The sequence below is a fragment of the Podarcis gaigeae genome (assembly GCF_964106915.1).
Source record: "Podarcis gaigeae genome assembly, chromosome: 12".
Classification (NCBI taxonomy): Eukaryota; Metazoa; Chordata; class Lepidosauria; order Squamata; family Lacertidae; genus Podarcis; species Podarcis gaigeae.
In genome coordinates, this window is record NC_139688.1 from 41,289,419 (window position 1) to 41,306,368 (window position 16,950).

Genomic DNA, 16,950 nt, shown 5'->3' on the forward strand with positions numbered 1-16,950 from the left:
AACTTGACATAAGTTCAGTCTTGGAATTTGGCCAAGATTGTACTTCATTGTTTACAGAGGTGCTTGATTATTGCACTTCTAGCTATGGAAGTAAATAATGTAAGCTATATAGTCAGTTGGGTCACTGTTGCTTTCTAGCTATTGCTTGTGAGATATTATAATGAGCTTAATGGATATTTGATTTCAGGAAGTCCCTAACACAGATTGCTTCTTATTTCAGATTTGAAATATGTTAGACACAAGAGCTGTCTTTTATGATAGCTTGACAAAATTATGTTTGTTAAATCTTGAAATATTTCTGGAAGACTAAGCACAGTGTTGTAAAGATGATCAAAAAGTATTTCAGGCTGTTCTGGGGATTCTTTGCAGGCTGAAAGATCATAATGCCCATCAAAGACTTTGCATATGCATATCAAAAATGTTTGGCCAGTCTTTACTTCGGCTTGCTGAGAGATGCCTGTTAGTGGATTGATAGTATTACTAAACTCCCTCTGTGCTGCAGAGGAAGTTGTAACTTAAGAATTGTTTGATTTTGAAAAGTTTGCTGTTGCTTTGTGAATTTGTCTCTGTTATAGGAAAGCAGTTGTACCATTTTTTAATGCTTGGCATTGCTGTTGTGGCAAAACAGTATGCTTTAGAGCACATCTGTGCTAGGAAAATCAAAATATTTACGTGAAGATGGGGCATTTTTCAACACAATATTATAGTTAAACTTGTGCATTTGTTGCTTGCTTCTGTCTAACTTCTAAAGATATAGGTGCTGGACTCTAGTATTCACATAGAACATGCACATTGCAAAATATGTGTCGCAATGTCTGCCTGTCTTCCTTGTTATCAACTCTGATTGAAAAGTACTGTGGATTTGTATGACAGTGTGAGCCCCACTAATCAGTCTCTCTTGTAATCCCCTGGCCTGCTTTTTGTGTTGTTTCATTCTTTTATGCGTTAGCCTCCTTTTTTTCTTTTTCCTTTAACAAAGTCTTGGTTTTTAACAGCAATAAATATGTACAGAACAATGAGGTTGTTTTAAACAGGTAGTGCAGTGAAGCTCTTTCATGCCTTAGAGTCCAACACTGCAAGCTTCTGGTTGGAAGTGATGCTTGAAATTATTTTCATAGGAAGGATTTTCCTATGTCAGGTGAATGTTCTGTATATAATCAGGACAGGGTAGAAAACTCGTATGTTTCATTACTTGTTATGTGTCAGGTGAATTCGAAGGCCCTAGGTTTGGTCTTCAAAGAGTGTTTGTTTTTTGGTAACAGAAGGAGCTTACTTTTAAAAGCAGGGTCGAGATACTCTTGCGTTCATAGGATACCAGATGCTGTTACTTAAAGGAAAAAAACAAAGATCATAAGGGCCTAAGGAAAAACAGAAGTGTAGAAACGCTACACATTGAACAAAGCACTTCAGTGATGTTCTGATCTGGTATATCTTAGGATCTCATGAACTCTTACAGGGGCAGGTTAAAAGAAAGATTGTGGAATAAGTTATCAACTACTGACCCTACTTCAAGATGAGGTGGGTGCTAAAAGAGCATGGTGAAGAAATTGGGAGACGGAAATTGTTTTGTAAGAAGCCTCAGTTGGATAGAGGGAATGGTTTGTGCTGTTACTTTTCTCAGTATTTCCTGTGAACAACAGCTGAATGTGAGAACTGCAGATTACACACCCATTAATACATATGCCTGTGCTAAGGAGAATGCACATTCTTGAAAATGAAGAGAAAGAAAAAACTTGGACCTGGGTTACCGGCATGCCCTAGTATTAGAAAGTGGCTTGCTACCGCAAGCTCTATGTATTGGTCCCTTCTGATCTCTCTTGGATCTCTGCCACAACTGCAGAAGGAGGAAATAATACTCATCCCCACACGCAGAAGGACTGTTCAGAAACACAGTAGCAGAAACAGAGCGAGTATAGTAGTAATTTGAAGGGTACTGGTATAATTATTTTCATTTGTATGGATAAACCTGTCTCCAGTATGTAATAAAACTGGACGTCTGTCTAATAAAACTTCACTATCAGTGAAGGCAGAAAATATCTGCTGCTCCACTACAGCACTTATCATTTCTGTAGTCGTGCTGTATTTTTTAAAAAACCAGCTGTGGGCCTTTGAACACGCAGTCCATCTAGGCTATTCCATTTCTACATATTGTACAACAGGGTTGCCACCCCAATGCCTGCAGATGCAATGGCATCCATAAAAGCTTCCAGGGCTGCTCTTGAGCAGATGCCCCAGGTCCTGAGTTTTTGGTATAAAAACAAAGCAAGTGTCCAGCCTTCATAGAAAGTTATTAGGCAAAATGTAGCAGTACCCCTTAAACGATTTCTGTAAAATGAGAGTGATGTGGCTACCTTGCATATTTTTTTCTGATAAGTGCAGCCAATCCTTTCTGAAAGTGGGGATTGCAGCCATCGCAACCAGCTGGTCGCTGCCAACTGGTCTGTAAAGGAATAACTGAGAATGTGATTGGCTCCAATCATTAACAGACTTTTTGTAGCATATGAATAGCCAGGTTTACTGCATATATGCCACGGTTATGATCTTGTCCATGAGTATAATGCTCCATATTTTATGATGGCAGTCTCACAAAGACAGAGTGTGGTATGCAAAGCTACATAAGTGGATGACAGCTTGCTCAACGGGGCTGCCCTGCCCTGCCTTCTGCATCGCTTAAGCTACTTCTAAAAAAGGCTTGGATTGATGCATCGGTTCTAAGCCAATGTTGGCATATTTTCCTTTCCAAATGAATTTACTAAACAGTTATTGTATGTAAGTCCTGCAATTCTAAACCATTATAAATTTTAATTATCCCCTTATTTAAACATTTTAACAGTATTTCATCAGAATGTCAATATTATAAAGTCTAATACCTAAATGTCTAACTCCAGTATTCCACTTAGCATATTTTTCCCTGTATAACACGACTCCATGAATAAGACAACCCCTGTTTTGGGGGTACTCTAATTTGTTTGATTTACACGACAGTAAGACAAATTGCCAGATTAATTTAATATTGTCATCAAATACAGCAGTGAAAGGTATGGGTTGCACATCTGCATGTAAATCTAGTTTTTATTAATAAAAACCCACCTTCAGTCCTTCCCTGTGAACCGCTGTTGCCATTGTTTCAATATAGTTATTAAACATAAGAAGGGAGAGTGGACTACACTGGCTCAGTTTGCACATAATGCTAAGCCAAATCATGGCTAAGTGTCACCATGTGGGGTGGTGCTGTGGTCTAAACCACTGAGCCTCTTGGGCTTGCTGATCAGAAGGTCAGCGGTTCGAATCCGCACCATGGGGTGAGCTCCCGTTGCTCTGTCCCAGCTCCTGCCAACCTAGCAGTTTGAAAGCATGCCAGTGCAAGTAGATAAATATTTTTTAAAAAAATTCTTTTTATTAGTTTTTGCTTAAGTGACCAAAAAGAAAAACAAAGACAGCACGAAAAACAAAAAACACAAAAAGAAAAACAGTTACAACCATTACATAAAACCCCACAAACACCAAAAGAAAATTAAATAAATTTCTGAGCATAACAGAAAAATAACGACCATTTCCTTTTACATTTCTTTGTTTTCTCGTTTATCTCTTTATATCTTTAAATACATTAATCATTCCTTTGTACACCTATTTGTAGATAAATAGGTACTGCTGTGGCAGGAATGTAAAAGGTGTTTCCATGCGCTCTGGTTTCTGTCACAGTGCTCCATTGCGCCAGAAGTGGTTTAATCATGCTGGCCACATGACCCGGAAAGCTGTCTGTGGACAAACACCGGCTCCCTTGGCCTGAAAGCAAGATGAGCACCACAACCCCACAGGTCGCCTTTGACTGGACTTAACTGTCCAGGAGTCCTTTACCTTTACCTTACTTAGAATAAAAACCATAGCCACTTCTTTCCTGGTATCCTGCTGTTGCACTACCCAGCTGTTATGCCTGACCAGGCTCGTAGTTGGTTGTAACCTTCGTTTAAGGAACCGTTTGGCACCCAGCTTTGAGTTTCTAACACTGCTTGTAATGCAACCTTTGATTTGTTAGCTGTCTTTGTGTCCTGAGAGTTAAAGAGAATGTACTTATTTTGCTTGAGGTAAGTGATGGAAAGGGCAAATCTAGAGTCTAAATATCATAAAATTGTCTTGGTTTAAACTTCTTATAACCACGACATGCAAAAATAATGCCCACGAATAAAAATGGAAGTTGCTGTACATAAAGGCTTCAGTAAAAATTTGGAGAAGACTCTGGACAACAGACAGTATTGCATTAATTCTCCATGCCTTGCCATGAAATCCTTATTTGTTCCAACTTTTCCAAAGAAATCTGGAGGGAGGTGGAACCAGGTTTTTAAAAGCCTTTTTCAAGTTTGCCAAAACAAACAAACCGCAAAATAGTTGCTCTCCTCTTTAGGGGAGGGGGAGCCAGGGGGGTGTACAATACTTTAAGAAGTGTGTTTCTTTGTATGTTTATAACTGGCAGTAGAGAGCTTGCTCTAGAAGAGAAGCCTTCATTGTCTTAGATTGGAAATGGCATTTCTGAACTCAGGTGTGGTGCTTCTTGCTAGAGAGCATGGGATTTGCAGTTCCCAGATGCAGTTTATAGAAGAACACAAATCCCATGTCCCTACAAGGAAGTGATGCTTCGGAGTACGTTCAAAAACAAAATTTCCAATATGTAGAGGCTAGCAAGGCCTGTTCTATTTCCAGCAATTGCTCTTTTTTAAAAGAAATCAAAACAAAAAATAGCATGTGTAAGTAAGGCCATAGCATGACATCGGGATGTGGGTGTGTAATTCCTCAAGGTTTGCAAAATGTGTTGGTATAAATGATGTATTATTAAAATGTTGCCTGGTTTCTGCTGAGATTTCACAACCTGTGACTCTAGTTTCTCATATTAAAATTGGTTTAGATGATCAGACAAAAAAATTTTTGGTGCATGTTGTGGGCAGGAGGACTATACCTATATTGGATCATGACCAATACACTTAAGATGATGTGACTTCTAGTTCATGGAAGAAGAATTTTAATCATCTGTATAATTTCACTACTCTTAGCTTCACAAATAGACTACTTGTGTTGGTAGTATTTTGTGGAACTAGCTGATGGTCCATTGCCAAAACTGACTAGATTCACAGATTCTGTTTCTGTATCCATTCTCATTTTGCTTACTTTTTCGCAGTGAAAGAATCTGTAACTATATTACTCCAATTTCTTGAGTTGTTGTTTCTGTCTTCCCAGGAACGCAATACGATTTTTAGCTGTATTTTAACTTTGAATATTTCATCAAGGCTGAGCGATGATGATAGCTCGAGTGGATTGTTTTCATTTCCACTTAGTTGTAAAGCTGCTTTGATATGATGCAGCATCGGAAGTCTTTTGTATTTTTTTCATTATTAAAAACAAGACGTAAACAATCCCCTGAGCAAACATGAACTCTGCTAATCTAAATACAATGAATAAACAATAGGAACTTCTCAGCAGGGTTTGCCAAATAAAATAATGGAACTATAGATAAAAATGTTTAGAAAAAGCTGTATAAAACAATATAATTGAAGTATAGTCAGCTGAATTAACAAATTTCTGATAGAGCTAGCTTGGAGTTTCTTAAAGAAATCTGAAGAAGCCTACAATAGCCAGCTGCATAATCATATGCAGGCTCTGAATATGACAGATCTGAACTACTTTGTGCATTTCTTGGAACATGCAGTGGGCTGTTGTTAATTCATGTGCCCCTTCCATGCCTCCACCGCACATTTGGAGAGAAGATTACACTGAGGTACTGCCATTGAAATTGAGTGCCTGTTCTGGTGTGTTAGTGGTTGGTTGCTTCCATTCCTCATCAAAAGGGATGCATGGCCATGCCCTTCATGTTAATAACGTAAGGGAATTCTCCTTTGTTCAGTTTCTGCATTCACAGCAGCCCTGTTGGTTTAAACAAGTTGGCCCTGAGTGACCTTTATTGTAATGCTTTTAATAAGTGAAATCTTTTCTTCTAAGTGATGAAATAAAAAGGAGTTCTGTATATACAAATAAGTGAGTTTCAGCCTATGCTTGTCTACAAGGATTTAAGAAGTGGCACATAGGAAGAAAAATATACATACTTGCTTTCCTGGTTTCCTGTTGTGCTGCTAAGTATTTAGATAACTTTTTACTACAGAGTTAAAAAACTCTGAAATGTTTGATATTAAAACCTTCAACCTTCGCATACTATAACGTGGGTTATGCATTATGCTATTAATAATGTTGTCTAATTATGAATAGTTGTTTGCGAGGGACTGATTTTGGAAAATAATTTGCTTTTATACATTGCTAACAAAGTTGCAAACTTGAAAATAGTGCTGTGCCAGAAATGTGAATCAAAGGTTGTTGTTATTCTTGGGTATCATTCTATGTGCATTACAGTGTATTTGTTTTAATTATACATTTGTGGCTTTGCAGGCTTATTCAAGCATCTAATTGGCTACAGCTTTGCATTATATCAAAATACATGCCAAATGTTTCTTAATTACAATTAAGTTATCTACATGAAATTATCTTTGTTTTCAATTTCTTCAGTTGTCGGTTTACTTTTTACCTTGTTTATATGCTCTTTTCCCAAACAGCTTTTATGAGTTCCTGAGTTTATTTTTGTTTCAAAGATACAGAATTGGATTAAGCTGTCTTTAAAAATGCTTCCATGTTGCTTGGCAGGAAGCCAGTTACTATATTGTATATCAATTTAACTAAAACCATACACCATACACAGCAGGTTATTTTTATACTATTAACTAAGGTCAATCCAGAAACCTATATTTCCTCTGATTTAACCATAATAAATAATGAGCAAAAAGTGTGTGATTGTTTGTGCATGCTGGAGGATGAGCTATCCATAACTTCCCAATTTAACCAGTGCTCTGCACACAAGCACCATTTAGGTGACCTCTTATAATTTTGGGATTGCTTCTAGAGATCCAGATGACTGATAAATATGTGGTCTTTGCTTTTACCTCCTGGTATTTATTTAGTGCTACACTCAATATGCCAGCAAGTTTGGAAAACTCAGCAGTGGCCAGAAGATTGGAGAAGATCAGTCTACATCCCAATGCCAAAGAAGGGCAGTGCCAAAGAATGCTCCAACTACCGCACAATTGCACTCATTTCACACGCTAGCAAGGTTATGCTTAAAATTCTACAAGGAAGGCTCAAGCAGTATGTGGACCGAGAACTCCCAGAAGTGCAAGCTGGATTTAGAAGAGGCAGAGGAACCAGAGACCAAATTGCAAACATGCGCTGGATTATGGAGAAAGCTAGAGAGTTCCAGAAAGACATCTACTTCTGCTTCATTGACTATGCAAAAGCTTTTGACTGTGTCGACCACGGCAAACTATGGCAAGTTCTTAAAGAAATGGGAGTGCCAGATCACCTCGTCTGTCTCCTGAGAAATCTCTATGTGGGACAAGAAGCTACAGTTAGAACTGGATATGGAACAACTGATTGGTTCAAAATTGGGAAAGGAGTACGACAAGGCTGTATTTTGTCTCCCTGCTTATTTAACTTATATGCAGAATTCATCATGCGAAAGGCTGGACTGGATGAATCCCTAGCCGGAATTAAGATTGCCGGAAGAAATATCAACAACCTCAGATATGCAGATGACACAACCTTGATGGCAGAAAGTGAGGAGGAATTAAAGAACCTTTTAATGAGGGTGAAAGAGGAGAGCGCAAAATATGGCCTGAAGCTCAACATCAAAAAAACGAAGATCATGGCCACTGGTCCCATCACCTCCTGGCAAATAGAAGGAGAAGAAATGGAGGTAGTGAGAGATTTTACTTTCTTGGGCTCAATGATCACTGCAGATGGTGACAGCAGCCACGAAATTAAAAGACGCCTGCTTCTTGGGAGAAGGGCAATGACAGGCCTAGACAGCATCTTGAGAAGTAGAGACATCACCTTGCCAACAAAGGTTCGTATAGTTAAAGCTATGGTTTTCCCAGTAGTGATGTATGGAAGTGAGAGCTGGACCATAAAGAAGGCTGATCGCCGAAGAATTGATGCTTTTGAATTATGGTGCTGGAGGAGACTCTTGAGAGTCCCATGGACTGCAAGAAGATCAAACCTCTCCATACTGAAGGAAATCAACCCTGAGTGCTCACTGGAAGGACAGATTGTGAAGCTGAGGCTCCAGTACTTTGGCCACCTCATGAGAAGAGAAGACTCCCTGGAGAAGACCCTGATGTTGGGAAAGATGGAGGGCACAAGGAGAAGGGGACGGCAGAGGACGAGATGGTTGGATAGTGTTTTCGAGGTTACCAGCATGAGTTTGAGCAAACTGCGGGAGGCAGTGGAGGACAGAGGTGCCTGGCGTTCTCTGGTCCATGGGGTCACGAAGAGTCGGACACGACTAAACGACTAAACAACAACAACAATTTATTGCTTGAAGTATTCAGCTTTGCTTTTGGAATAAAAACAGAGTTTTGGTTTTGTCCTCACAGCAGGGATTAGTTGGCATAGATAACAGTGCTACTCAAAACTTAGATGTTACTTTTTTATGAAGTGAGCTATGGATTCTTCTACTTTGTGTGCTTCTGTCTGGCACTTATTCTTGAGCAGAAGTAGCTACTTAGTCTGCTTCTGTGTAAATAAAGCCTAAAAGAGAGAAGAAGATGAATGCTTTATGCTTCATAAGGGGAAAAAATGCAAGGAGGCCATTGTTTTTGCTTAGTAGAGAATTCATTGCCAGCAGTGATTGAAAATGTGTCCCCAACTGTGTGATCTAGATAATGGATGCACATGTGTTGTGGAGCCTCATGCAGTTGGCAACAGTCTCATAATAAAAGGGCCACAATTTTATCTATTTCTATAGTCAAGTCAGATGAAAATGGAGTGCAGTGGGGAGAGATGGTCTGTTATATAAGGGGTCACCAAACATGAGGTACAGTACTAGCTTTCCCTGCAGAAATTGCTCTCAGGTAGACTGCTCGTACCTGATTACCCTACCTAAGGGGACAGCTTGTGCAGGACCCCAGGTTCAGCAAATGTAAATCCTTCTTTATAGTTGCCCAGAATCTTCAGGGTAGCTCAGCTTTGCCTGCAATGATTCAGTTTGCAATCACCTCCCTTGCTCTGAGCAGATCCTTATCCTGGGTCTAGCACAGGGGTCAGCAACCTAAGGCCCATGGGCGAGAAGCAGCGCGTGTAGGTCATCTGACTGGCCCACGAGCCTCCCCCAAACTGAGTTGCTGCTTGTGCACTGCGCTAAATGAGCACAGCGGGGGGACACGCTTCCGTGGCGCCGAAAATAGCATCTGTGCAGACGCCGAAAATCACGGGCACACGCACTTACACACACACATGATCTGGCCCATGGCGGGACCAATCCTGCCCAGGCAAGATAAACCTTGCTGACCCCTGGATTCTAGCACTTCTTCCTGAAGCTTAGATGAGATAGAATCTTCTCCCTTCTCCTCCCTATTCCATCCAGCATCAAAGCTGTGACAGGTTAACCAGGAAGGGTCTACTGGGCTATATTGTAGTTTCACAGATGATACCCCAAAAGAGGTGAAAACATGCTTCTTCTCAGTCAGTTGATATGGCCTGTAAAAGAGAAACAATTTATAATCTAAGGGTAACCTTATATTCAAGTGAGAGTGCTTGGGACACACTGTTCATGCAGCCCCGATAGAGGCAAGTCCACATATGCATAGGCTTTGCAGAATCTTGTAAGAACAGAAATTCTGTGTCTTGTGAAATTCCAGCCTACTGTGTTCTCACAGTAACAGGCTATCCCTGGAACTGAGAGAGCCCCACCTGGCTGCCAGGGTAAAATCAGAGAGAGACCGTCATAGCGTTTAAGACAAAGACCTCATAATAATTCATTGTTACAATAATTCATTGTCTGTAGTGTACTTTTGCCATAATTACCTGCGTGTGGCTTCTGGACTGTGTGCTGTGAAAAGGTTCCAAAAGGCATATTTCATTTTAAACAGCATAAAGATTATAGTCTGTCCACTCTTGCATGTAAATACAAGGCAGTCTTTCCAAGTAGTCCTCTCACAAGTACCACATCATAAGCTGAGTTGCAAATTCCCCTGAATTTAAAGTAGCTTTGATGTAGCCAAGGAAGCTGCTGCTGATGGAGGGGCCAACAGAAAGACACCCCCACTGTGTGTGTGAATTTCATAGCCTTTGTGAATGATACTTGCTGTAAACAAGAAGTCTTAAGGATTTATTCTTGCAACAAAAGGGTATAGCAGTTCCAGAAAACACAGCCTGTACCCTCCTTAAGTTGCATCAGTTTGTCGTAAGATGCTAGCACCATATATAGGGTTCAGCACAGATTCTTCTAACATCTGTCTTGAAACACTCGCATGAGCTGCATAATTTGATGGGTTTATTGTTTAGGATACATACAGAATGCTTGCTCTTGAAAAGTAATCTCTAATTTAAAGTGTGTGTGTCTTACCTTAAATAGTTGCATTCTTGCTGTTTCAGTTCATTAGGTTAACTATAGATGATTTTTAAAAGCATCCTGATTCTAGTGTGGTTCATAGGATCTCAATTAGTCTTGCTGGTCTTACGTAGCTAGTCTGACATTGGCAGTTCCTGGTGTGAGCTAAAAACAGAGTTTTCTTTAATTAGCTGATTAATTGAATAGCATACAGTGTGACCTCAACAGCATTTGGTGAGAGAGGGGGTCTGTAGGGGTCTTGCTGCAACAGGAGTCCCATGAGTATGTTTGTTTGATTCATTGCTATGCGGCATCATTTCCATCTAAGGGGAGAGAGGAGCATAAGCTGTGACATCGGAAAGGGCATTTTACTTGGCTGATTGGAGTCTCAGCCTGTTGAAACATTACCCACTAGCAGAGGGTGATGGTTATTTTTCTAAGCTGCCTCATGGCCCAACTTTTCTTAACCCAAGACACTGATGGAAGTCCCTTCAGCATCAAAATCAAATAACGTAGACAGCTTTGCGGGGGGGGGGGGACCCCAGTATAATTAGTTCTCTGTCTTGATTGGTGTTTTTCGGAAAATAAAATAGCATCTGTCTCTTTATTTTTAGAAGGGGTTTGCTTTCCTGCCATATCTCATTCACAGAAATGTCTTGTTAATTGCAACAGGCACTGAGAAACACATTGATATTACACACACACACACACACACACACACACGTGTGTAAACATTTTCACAGCTGCTTTTGTTATTGCAAGCCTAAAGATATATATTTTATAAAAGAAATTAAAAGATTTATCTTTCTCTAACTTTATTCCTTCCCTGTTTACAAAGGATGAAGGCATCTGCGCAATGTGACCATCAAATATACAGTGACTCACTTCTAAAGTGTGTGTGTATATATGAGCATGTGTGTATATAAACTACACACACTTAATTTGATGTACATTTCTCAGAAGAGATGGGAAAAAAAGTTACACACTTGTTAATAATGAGGATTGAGTGGGCAGACAACAGTTTCAGTTCTCATTGAAAATTGGCTTTTGTATCTATCTACACGGTGCTCTCTTCTCACCAATAGAACACTGCTATTAAAATTACATAACATGTACAATTACCACTTCTGTTACTTTGAGTCTCAGAGCAACTTCTCATAGCTGATTATTTTCTTGTATCGATACATCATTTCTGTATCATGTGAGTTTCCACATGAACACATTTTACCAGTACACATCTGTATAACAGATGTATTTGGCTTGTAACAAAACAGATAAATGTGAAGTTGTGTACATTCACCTTCACACAGGAAAGTAGTATTTGTAGGACATCCATCATGCATGAAGCAGTCAGTATTTTATTTGCTAAACCAAATGTTGTGGGTTAAAAAAAACCAGGAAGATAAAATCCAACTAAAATTCAGCACAAAAATCCAAGATGTATGATTCAACTACATGAAAGCATGGCATCATTCAGTACAGAATAGCTTTATACCAAGTGATACTTTGCAGGATATAGCAATTGATCTAACTTATATGTACTTAAATTTCTCACTTATCACTATGTTCAAAGCTACTTTATAAGTAACATTTATCAATTTTAATCTGTTTTAGTATTTTAACTTTTGTATGTTTAAAAGTATGTTTATGAATTCTTCTTCCTTTTATTGCTTTGTAAATTGCTTTGAATGCTTTTGTAAACTGCTTTGAATTTTTTTTTTTTTTACAGTCAAGCAGTATATTAATTTTATGAAATAAATAAATAAATGCCAGCAAATAATTCTGGTGAAGATATGCTAACCTAGAAAAATTCTTAAATAAGGAGTTGATCCTGAAAGATTATATATTTATAATTGCATTTTTATCCTGCCCTTCTTTGCAGAAGAGCCCTGGATGCAAACCAGCACAAAATAGTACTTCCCTAAACTTTGCTCATGTCAGAGGTTGATTTCCAGAAAGACAACAGTATATAGCAGGAATGGGGAAACCTCTAGCCCACAGGTCAAACTTGGCCTACCAGGGGTTCAAATTTGGCCTGTGAGTTAATTTTCCCCAGACTCTTGCCACCTGGTGTCCTGTGATGTTACGTATAGCAGGTATAGGTGTGGCTGCCAGGTCACAATCAGGAAAAGTGTCTCCCAATTGTGCGAGCTCCTTTATGTGCCCAATGGTTAGGCTGCACCCAATGGTTAGGTCCTTCCTTCAGGACTTAAAAACACATAGTCACCTGATGTCAGGTGATTAACAGGTGGGTGGGGGTACTTACCTGTCAAATTTAGTCCACAAGGATATATCCTAATAAGGATCTAGCCTGCAGAGCCAAAAAGGTTCCCTATGTCTAGTTTATAGAGCAGGTATTCTATTCTAGATTTGGGGTTTTAGGGGTTTCAGATTTCACAAAATTGAGGTTTCTAGAGATACTCGTTCTGTGAAGCTATAATATTGGAATATATTTTTTGAATAGCTATTACACAGTCTTTTGCAATTTGACCTAATACATGATTAAAGCTTTGTTTCCTAGCACTAATTAAGGGAAGTCTTTCTTCAGCCAGTAAAATGGTATACTATTAGGTAGCTGATGAAATCACCTCTAATAGGTTTCTGAGCATTCAGTAAGGAATTAAATACTCTTCCAACCAAGGACTGATAAGTGGTGTGCTAGGAGGATTCAAGAAATATTCCCATATAAGAAAAAGCCGTCGATGGCAGGGCATCACTTATTCAGACTTACTAAATGCTCAAATAGCTTTCCCAACAGTATTGGGAATGCATAGACCTCACACAAGGAGATAAAAAAATTTCTTTTAAACCTCTGGCCAAGAAACACAGAAGTTTGTACTTCCCAGCCGTTAATGCTTTTGTATGTACTTGTAAGTTCACTGGTTTTTGAGGTGGTATAATAAAGCTTTGGCATCACTATCCCCCAACAAACATGGAAAAAGGCCAAATTGTAATTGCTAGTGCAAGTTCCATAATCAACCATGTACAGTTTGTTTCTCGGAATTGGACCAGTGTTTCAAAGAGAGCATGCAGAGATGATTAGCAAATAACACAGCACTACTGTGATATGAAGCTACTCTGCTATAGAAATGTTATAGTGGAGTTATTCATCTGAGTACTTAAATGCATGCTTACATTTTTCTTATCATAATGAGCACCAGTAATGTTTAATTTTAGTAGCCATTTGAACTGAAATGCTGTAAAGGAAGCAATTATTGTGTGTGTGTGTGTGTGTGTGTGTGTGTGTGCGTGCGTGCGTGTGCATGGTATGTTATACAGGTATAATGAAAGCCATCTGGTATTTGCTTTCAGATTGCTTAGAGCTTTATGCAAATGTGAAATACTGTGAAGAACTGAAATTCTTCTTTGGAGATTTGCCTTAACAGTTTGTCAAGTACGTGTTTTAGTTATGATCCACAGTGCTACACTGCACCAGTTACAGTCTACTGACTTTGGAATACTCTTTATAAAAAAAACTAAAAAAAACCCACAACCTGTTTGTTGACAAGGCAAATAGTAGTCTGAGAGCACCTGATCCAGGAGTGCTGTTGAAGCTAAATGGTCATGTCAGCTTCCTTTGAGCTGTTCATGGGAACTACAGGTAAACCAGAGCTGAACAGTTGAACAATGTGATACACAAAGAGTGCCAAATACAGTATACAGAGTCAGAACTAATTAATCCCAGGTGTCTCCTTTCTCTCTCCAAAAAGACTGGTTAGAGCAGGTATTTAAAGCTGGTGTTCCTAGTTCCTGAAGCTCAATGTGAAAAAGTGAACTATCTTCCTTTTTCTTTTTCTTTTTTGGTGAATTACTGACACCACAGATGAATTACTGACACCATCCAGTAGCCAATCCATGGTGGCACCTCCGGACGCTGCACCCCCCTGCAATCCCTACACAGATCTGGCTGACACAAGCCACAAAACCACAGCTCGCCCCTATACACGAAGCCAAGCCAAAGCACAACTAAGTGCAATACAGCCATCTTCTCAGGAAAACTCTTCACAAAGTTCAAGAGGTCAAGACACAAAGACTTTAGCAACTAATCCACACCTAATGACCCACCTAAGTGGTACTCAGGATATCACTCAAGAAATCACTCAAGGTATCTCTCAAGTAATTAAGGAACAAAAGAAGAAAAGGCACACTAGCCTGGGAACTTCCTCTCTGCCCAGAACATTGGAGGCTAGACACCACACCCCCTCTACAGTATTTATAGGAACTCAAACATTGAGATCCCGCTCTGTTCCAGTAACAAGAAGCCGAAAGCACCAGCCTGAAGATGACGAGTGAGACCTCGTCGAAACGTCGCCTAGACACCCCAACTTTTACACGGGAAGACACCCGAGGACACCAAAACCTGCATTCCTGTACCCGTGAAAATCTACGAAAGCAAATATATATATATATATATATATATATATGATAAAATGAGAGAAATTCATTCTATGTGAGGCAGTTTGTTCAAAAATATGTATTTAAATGCAGTGGAACTGGAGTGGAACAGACTTAGGAATGAACACGTTCAAAAATGACCTAGATTGGAAATAGACTGATACTGTATTGCCACCCTGTGTTCAACAGAGTTTGGGACCAAACCATTTTAAAAGCCTACAAAATGGATTCAAACATAGTAATCTTACCTGAATGCACTGTAGTTAAGACTTCAGTTCCTCTTATCTACTCTTTCCCTTTGAAAACTTAACCTATAGCTATGCTTGTTCAGTTAGATGGCTGGCGTGCAGAATGGAAAACTGCTAAGTTCACCAGAACATACTTGACTTGATTATATAGTAAAATTCTGAAGCTGTTTCCAAAATTTTGCGATCTATTTCACAAAACAAGAAGACAGCAGAAGTTGCCATGGGATAAATGTGAGCAAATGCAGTTTCAGTAAGCCCATAATTTATGCGGGGGTTACATTCTAGGGATTGCGCATCGTGCATAGCCAAAACCCATTGGATTCAATGGTGGAGGAATCGCCAAAGTTATTTCCCTCAGAAACCCCTCCCCATTCCATCTCATACAGCCATGTGGGTAAATTGAATGTGCGCAAGTTAAATGTGTGTAGGTTATATGTGTGCTCAAGTTTAATTACAGTTAAGAATTATGATTAATGGTTGATTCAGATACTTACAGAAAGGGTAGGCATCGAAGATTTACTTGATGGTGGAAGAGAAGTTACAGTACTACCAAAATCAAGTTTGCAGTACACAAATAAATAGAATTTTACCTACAGAATATCATTGGATGCCGTGTGACCACCACCTACATCCAACCTTATGGTTACTGATTAGGCATTTTTTTGCTGCTTGTTATATTTTGTAACAAATAGGCATTATGTGGCTATGCAATTTAAGTCATTGCCTACTCTTTAGTTTTCACTTGTTAATGAAAACAGGGTGGATCGATTAATACTTCTTTGTGGTAGCATTCCCCATCTTCCTCAGTTTGGTTTTTGGATCATTACAACAGAAGCCAGAAAGTGTAATCTGCGATGAAATGTCAACTTGGGTGTTATTTCAAATATTCAAGTAATAATTTTAATTACAGACATTTAGAAGGTTTGCAAAATTAATTAATGTGTAGTTAAAGAAATATTTGACGAAACCAAGCTGCTCTTAGTACAAGTGCTGCTTCTGCAAGTAATTTACTAGGCCAACAGTGTGAAAAGCCTTGTGCTTTTCCTTCTGAAAGGGAAAGACTTGCAAAAGCCCTGGAGGTTAGCTTTCAGTTTCAGTTAGCTTCCATGCATGAAGCTAGTAACAACTTTAATACAGTTACGGTGGTATTTTATTTTATTTTTGGAAAAAAACAGTATTCCCCTTTTTGTGTGGAGCAGATCTGTCTGAATCAGGGTAGTGAGCCTGTGTTGGGCTGAAACAGACCCACCAAGCTATTTCAAATGGTCCACCAGCTCCATTCTTCCTCCCCATTGAAGTGTGGACTTGGAGGTGAGGTTCCTCTCCTCCCAGTGCAGTGTTTGTACAGGGAGAAAAACTGCAGTCTCTGTGTGTGAGAGAGAAATCAGCATGTGTTTATGCATGTCTGCCAGTGTGTGTAGGTGCTAAAGACAATGGGTGCAGTGTGGCCACTTCAACTTCAGTGACACCCACTTTTGCTTTGGCCATGTCCTCCTTTGGCAGGCAACCTGCAGAAGTTAGCCGACAGCAAATGCAACTTAGGAGCCAAAAAGCTTAGGCTGGCAGTTTTCAGTTATTTTGTTACATATTCTGTTATAGGAGGAAGTTGATTACATCTCTATATATTCCATGGGTACAGAGTTTGATGATGGCGTAGGTGTTTGTATACATTACAGTTCAGTTTTTTAAGGCTGATTGATTTCACTGGAAGAGCTAAGCACATGCCTAAATAGCTTGTTTGTTTTCCGAGATTTATATTTCATAAATGTCACCTGAATGCCAAATGTCTATTGATCAGGCATTTAATCTTACAAGATTTTAAAGGCAATGTTGTTATGCTTGAAATTCTGGATTTATCCATTTGTTAGGACATTTCTATATTGCTTT

The 16,950-nt window shown here is 39.3% G+C and overlaps 1 protein-coding gene across 2 annotated transcripts in view; it reads left to right on the forward strand.

The window, feature by feature from the left end:
* The window catches only part of LOC310828424 (ubiquitin-conjugating enzyme E2 E2), a 129,475-nt gene that overhangs the window by 21,012 nt on the left and 91,513 nt on the right, over positions 1–16,950 (forward strand). The gene's annotated exons all lie outside the window — the stretch shown is intronic.